Below are 6,734 nucleotides of genomic sequence, written 5' to 3'. Positions count from 1 at the left end.
GAGAGATATGTTTAAATACAAGTGATGTAAGTAATGGCTGGCGAGAACTATATTTCGATACAGGAAGAGAGAGAGAGTGCGAAAGAGAAGAGTGTTTCAGTAAAGAATCATGATGTGAAAGATAAATGTATATAGACATATGATAAGAGACGGAGGTCTTTTTTGTAAAAGCTCTGAGAGAGAGAGAAAGAAAGAGAGAGAGAGGGGGAGAGAGGGAGAAAGTGAGAGAGAACGAATAAGAAAGAGAAGGCGAAAGAAGTACATTTTGGTAGAAAGTCTAAATAAAAGTCAGCCATATGTATAGAGATGGTGTGTGTGATAGAAAGGAAGAGAAAGAGAGAGAGAGAGAGAGAGAGAGAGAGAGCGGGAGAGAGGGAGAAAGTGAGAGAGGACGAATAAGAAAGAGACGGCGAAAGAAGTACATTTTGGTAGAAAATCCAAATAAAAGTCAGCCATATGTATAGAGATAGTGTGTGTGATAGAAAGGAAGAGAAAGAGAGAGAGAGAGAGAGAGAGAGAGAGTGAGAGAGAGAGAGAGAGAGAGAGAGAGAAGGTGTTGTTTTTGTGGAGAGAGTATGTGAAAAAAGCATATATAGAGAAACAAAGTTGAACATTTTGGTAAAGGATCCACAAATATTGACATATATGCTGAAAGGGAGAGTGATTTGGGTTTTTGTAGACAGACTAAGTGTGTGTGTGTGTGTGTGTGAGAGAGAGAGAGAGAGAGGGGCAGACAGACAGAGAGGGGAGAAACAGAGAGAGTAATCTTTTGGCTGAGAGACTAAGTGAAAAAGAAGGAGAGTGTGACAGAGGGGTATTTTTAAAAGAGAACTAAGTCATAGAAAAGCTACACTCTAACACGAAAGCAGAAGGGACCCTACGAAAATATACATACAAAAAGGGAAATGAAAAGAATATATGTATGTTCGTAGAGAGAAGGAAGTATTTAGTTAGAGTGAATGTGTGGAAATGAGGGAATAACGAGATGATATTATTTTTTAGTAGAGGCATAAATTCAAAAAACAAGGAGGCGAAGAGGAACAGAATTAACATAATGGAATGAAGATAAATAAGACAATGCCGAAAATGTTTTACATGGGCCCGCTTAACGCTACGACACCGGAAGTGGGTACAATTATCATCATATTAAGGTAACACCAGATCATTGGAGAGAATTCCTTGAACGATAATTGTGCTCTGTTTGTAGGGATATTACATTCTCATCCGTTTAATGCTATGTAAACCGTATTAAACCGTTGACTGTATTGAACTTTGAGATTTCCGAAAGAGGATTAGCTGTGATTTATACAAAATAAGACAATAAATAAGCGAATTCAACATTTGGCTTTGTGTCTTAGCTACAGATATCGTTAATAATAAATCGAGCATATTTTAATTTTGGGTTTAGATTTAGAACGAATAGATTTCCATTGTGGATTTCCATTTCGTATTTCCAGAAAATTCGATCATTAACATTATCAGACATTTTAAAATCTATATTCATTTTGTTCTTTTGAAATATATAAATGAATCAATAAATAAAACCTTGCAAATTCTCCGAGATAAGTTGGAACTCTGTTACATATATCTACAAAACTCACACATTTCTGATTTTCAGTAGCTCTCTTTCTTTCCCTCTATCTCAGTGCATGTGTGTGCATATGTGTGTCTGTAATTTTATATCTATATATATATGATACATATATCAATGAACCATAGTATATATCAACTATGCTTTATACACATATGACTGTGTATAGAATTGCTTGTCTGTATATGTGTATAAATATGTATTAATATGTGTGTTTAATTGTGAGTGTTTATGTGTATGCGTGTGAGTTTTATTAAATTGTAGATAAATCTTCAAAAGATGCGAAAATATATGAAAAGCAAAAATATAGAGATACAGAGCATTGAAGAAAAATTATATAAAATACGGAAAAATATATTGATAACTAATTAGAAGTATAGTCTTGAGTTAATTAGTAAAAAACTAAATCATAATCATTAAAAAGACCCATCGGATATTAAACCTAAATAGTTTATTAATGAAACATTCCTTTCTTCTCTTTTGTTCTTGCTTGCTTGTGTTATTCATGCAGCATAGTAGAGAACAAAATGATCAAATGGTTTTTTTGAATTTATCGTATGCATAAGCAAATACGTATACTATGGTATGTATAAGTAAATATATGTATACAGACATATCTATAATCGCTGACTAATTCGTTAGCATGAAGCTATTGGTAATAGATTATTAACTTAAATTCCATTAAAAAGTATGTCTATTTATGTTTTTTATGCAGAGGCTTCCAGTTCGCATTCGGGTGTTCTCACATTATGTTTCCTTCGTGCTTTTTCCTATGCTCTTATACTCCATGCTGGAGCACCGCCTTTAGTCGAGCAAATCGACCCCAGGACTTATTCTTTGTAAGCCTAGTACTTATTCTGTCAGTCTCTTTTTGCCGGACCACTAAATTACGGGAAAGTAAACACACCTCCATCGGGTGTCAAGCGATGTTGGGGGGGGGGACAAAGACAGACACACAAACATATACACACACACACACACACACACACACATATATATATATATATATATATATATATATACACGACGGGCTTCTTTCAGTTTCCGTCTATCAAATCCACTCACAAGGCTTTGGTCGGCCCGAGGCTATAGTAGAAGACACTTGTCCAAGGTACCACGCAGTGGAAATGAACATTGAACCATGTGGTTGGTAAGCAAGGTACTTACCACACAGTCACCCCTACGCCTATGTATGGAATTTAAGGAGAAGGACAAGTTGATTACCTCGGCCATGATACTTGACTGGTACATTATTTTATCGACTCCGAAAGAATGGAAGGCAAAGTTGATTTCGGCGGTATTCGAACTCAGAGCGTAAAGAGCCGCTACTAAGCATTTTGTCTGACGCGCTAATGATTCTGCCAGCTCGCCACCTAATAATATTGGTTTCAAATTTTGGATTATTTTTATTTTATCGACACCGAACGGATGAAATGCTAAGTCCCTCGGCGCAATTTAAACTCGGAACATAAAGGCGGACGAAGTACTGCTAAGCATTTTGCCCGGCGCGTAAACGATTTGCTGCCTAATAATAATAATAATAATAATAATAATGATAAATAATAATAGTAATAATACTAATCTTTGCTACTAAAGGCACAAGGCCTGAAATTTGAGGAAGGAGGTAGTCGTTCCTAGAGTTTCACTGTTACTTAACTTATCGACCCCGAAAGGATGAAAGACACAGTCGACCTTGGCAATAATAATAATAATAATAATAACAGAAAATTGCACTACTGGGCACTGCACACATCCTACGCAAAACATTTTCAATACAGTAACCATAAGAGCATCACAGCAAACCACAGCACATACCCAAGGCACACAGAGCTCGGTTGTGAAGTGAAATCACGTTATAAAACTAAAACTACTGAACAATAATAATAATAATAATAATAATAATAATAATAATAATAATAATAATAACAGCTTCCACTAGTATTTTCTCCTATTCAATGTGTTAGATCATGTTTCACTGTCGTATTTGCCTTCACCATGGACAGTTTTTATCGATCAGACCTACGGTGTGGCCTTACCTTTATCTTTATTCAAAGGAATACATCAGTCGATGTGGCTGTCCTTTATACCAAAAACATTATGTCATATTAGAGGAAATTTCGCTGCTATTTCTTGTATGTCGGATGACAAGGTAGAGGATGTCTCATCGTCTGATTTGGTTAAAGTTTGTAGTCTTTTTGTATGGAATTGTCAGCACTCTGTATAACTGAGTTATGTTGAAAATATCAGATGCTGCAGGAAATATGTCTTACTATACAAATTGCACATTAAATCACTTGGAGCATTCGGAATATTTCAAAGGTGAGGAATCTAGTTTCAACTGTCAGTAATTGCATATTTGTATATCTATTTTTATACCCACTAAACTATGTAAAATGCAAACGATTTGAAGCTAAAAATACAACGGGTTAAAACAAAAAAACAAAAAAAACATCCTATTCTATATAACAGTAAAAATACAATTTGAATAAAAACGAATAAACATATGCAGACTCAAGCGTGGCTGTGTGGTAAGAAGGTTGCTTTCCAGCCACAATGGTTCAGGGTTCAGTTCCAGCACGTGGCACCTTGAGCAAATGTCTTCTACTATAGTCTCGGGCCGACCAAAGCCTTGTGAGTGGATTTGGTAGACGGAAACTGAAAGAAGCCCGTCGTATATATGTATATATATGTATGTGTTTGACCCCCACCCCCATCGCTTGGCAACCGACATTGGTGTGTTTACGTTCCCGTAACTTAGCGGTTCAACAAAAAGATTTCAAAAGCTACTTACAAATAATCCTTCCTACTATCGTTAAAAAGCCTAGAATTTTAGTGAGAGGGGGTCCTAGTCGATTACATTGACCCCAGTGCTCAAATGTTACTTATTTTATCGATCCTGAAAAGATGAGAGACAAAGTCGGCCTCGTCAGAATTTAACCTAGAAGGAATAAAAGCAATAATATTAAAAATGATTCAATGCGCAACTTAATTTCAATTCAATACTATATAACAGGAAGAAATGTTTGACATGATACTAGCCACAAGTTTATTTAATGAATGAAAACAAGGGTAACATCTATTTGTAATATTTTGTGAACACTAAGAATGTATTTTTACTTTATTAACTGTATTATCATAAATAAACTGTTTTTGCTGCTCTGCTCATGTATAATTTGTTCACATATAAAGCGTGAACCTATTTCTGTTGAGTATTTTTTATCGTTGTTATTTTAAAACTTTTAATAGCTAATTTCATGTTTCATATAATCTGTAACCGGGACAGCATTTGACGTGTTATTTGTTGCAAGCTACATAATTGATATTCAAATAATATGCAAATAAATGAATAATAAATAAATAAATAAATAAACTACAAAAAAGAATCGGAAAAGAAACCATTTTGAAAGATCTTTAAGAAGAAGTATATATTTATATTTTTTTTTGTTCAGAAAATAATTGATTAAAAAAAATAATAATCTTCCTAGCTTGATATCAAAGGTGATACTAAAGCAATCAATCAAATAAGCTATATATATAAAAAAAAACAATTATTATATACGAGGTTTTTAGTAGTTTAATAATCTATGAGCAATTTTGAGAAGGAGGGAACAAAGAATCGTTTCCCTTCTTCGTTTTGTATTCATTTTATAGAACATTTCATCGTTGCACTTGAGTAGTGAATTGTGTCGGACTTTTCATAGGAAGAATTATCATTCAATGGCACTTGAGAGTTTATCAATTATCCGCAGATCAGCGACAAGATGATTCATAAGCAAAGTAGAATTTATTCTTGTTTTAACGGTTTCATAAGGACTTATATTTCTTACTTTTTTTAAAATTCTTTATTGAGGGATAACACCCTTGATATTTTATTTTTCACACTCATTGAGTTGGAAATATATTGGGAAATTGAGATTCATCCTCAAATAGAAGAACTGGACTGGACTGGACTTGCAACAGTATGGGCACCTTTAAACATGAAGCATTCGGATTACTCTTTTAAATGTAATGTTTATTTATTCGTAGCTTTGGTATTTTAATGATGTGATTGTCTATTTTTAGAATGACATCGTAGGGTTAGTATGCGGGGCCTGATCTGTCCAGTTTGAACATAGAACAGGAAAAATATTTGAGCCTGGTATGGCTGGTTTAAATATTAAAGACATAAAGGCACTGAAAGATTAACCAGTCGTAATTGGGCTATGGATTAATTCTGCTACATTGGAAAATAGAATACGAAGAGATCGAACATGGTGCTTTAGTTATCGATCCCTGACAGTATGAACGTCAAAACTGGCATCGACAAGATTTGAAATCAAAGTGCAGGGAGTCAGAGTAAATATCGTAAGACGTTTTGTCTCATGCTCTAATTGGTTCTGAAAATATGCTGACGGAAATGAAGCGACACTTATCAGTTGAAGAAAGAAAGAAAGAAAGAAAGAAAGAAAGAGATAGACAGACAGATAGATAGGTAGGTAGATAGGTAGAGAATAGTGATGTTGATAATACCGTGTTGATAGGCTAGCAGGTAAATAGATAGACAGATTCAACAGAGAAATTGAAGGGATAAGCAATTTAGATATAAATTTCTCTCTTCCCCATTCTCTGTTAACGTATATGTATATATATACATATATACATACATATATATATATATATGTATATGTGTGTGTGTGTGTGTGTGTGTGTGTGTATGTGTGTGTGTGTGTGTGTGTGTGTGTAAACATCGTGTGTATACATTGGAGGTGGCGTTTCTTTCAGGTATAGTTTGCTCACCAATAAGTGACAAAGTACTTAATATACACTTATATGAGAAGAGTGTAGGTTTACAATCCATATTATAGGTTTATAGCTAAAGATTCACGAAGCCAACTTGCCTGGACAACTTCAGTGATTGCTAAACAAATTATTCTTTACAAACAGCTAATGAATACAGTCGGCCAGACAATGCTGTCTGCACACCTTTAGGTAATCAGTTTGAGTTCGTAAACCTATTGTCACGTGAGCTTACAGTTCTACGTCAACACACTGATGCGTCTCCTTCTCTTACTCTGCTGTTGTGTCTCTGTGTGTAAGTGTATACAAACAAACACACACACACACACATACACACGTGTGTATATATATATATATATATATATAT

This window comes from Octopus bimaculoides, chromosome 12 (assembly GCF_001194135.2).
Source record: "Octopus bimaculoides isolate UCB-OBI-ISO-001 chromosome 12, ASM119413v2, whole genome shotgun sequence".
NCBI lineage: Eukaryota > Metazoa > Mollusca > Cephalopoda > Octopoda > Octopodidae > Octopus > Octopus bimaculoides.
This window is presented reverse-complemented; position numbering follows the sequence as displayed.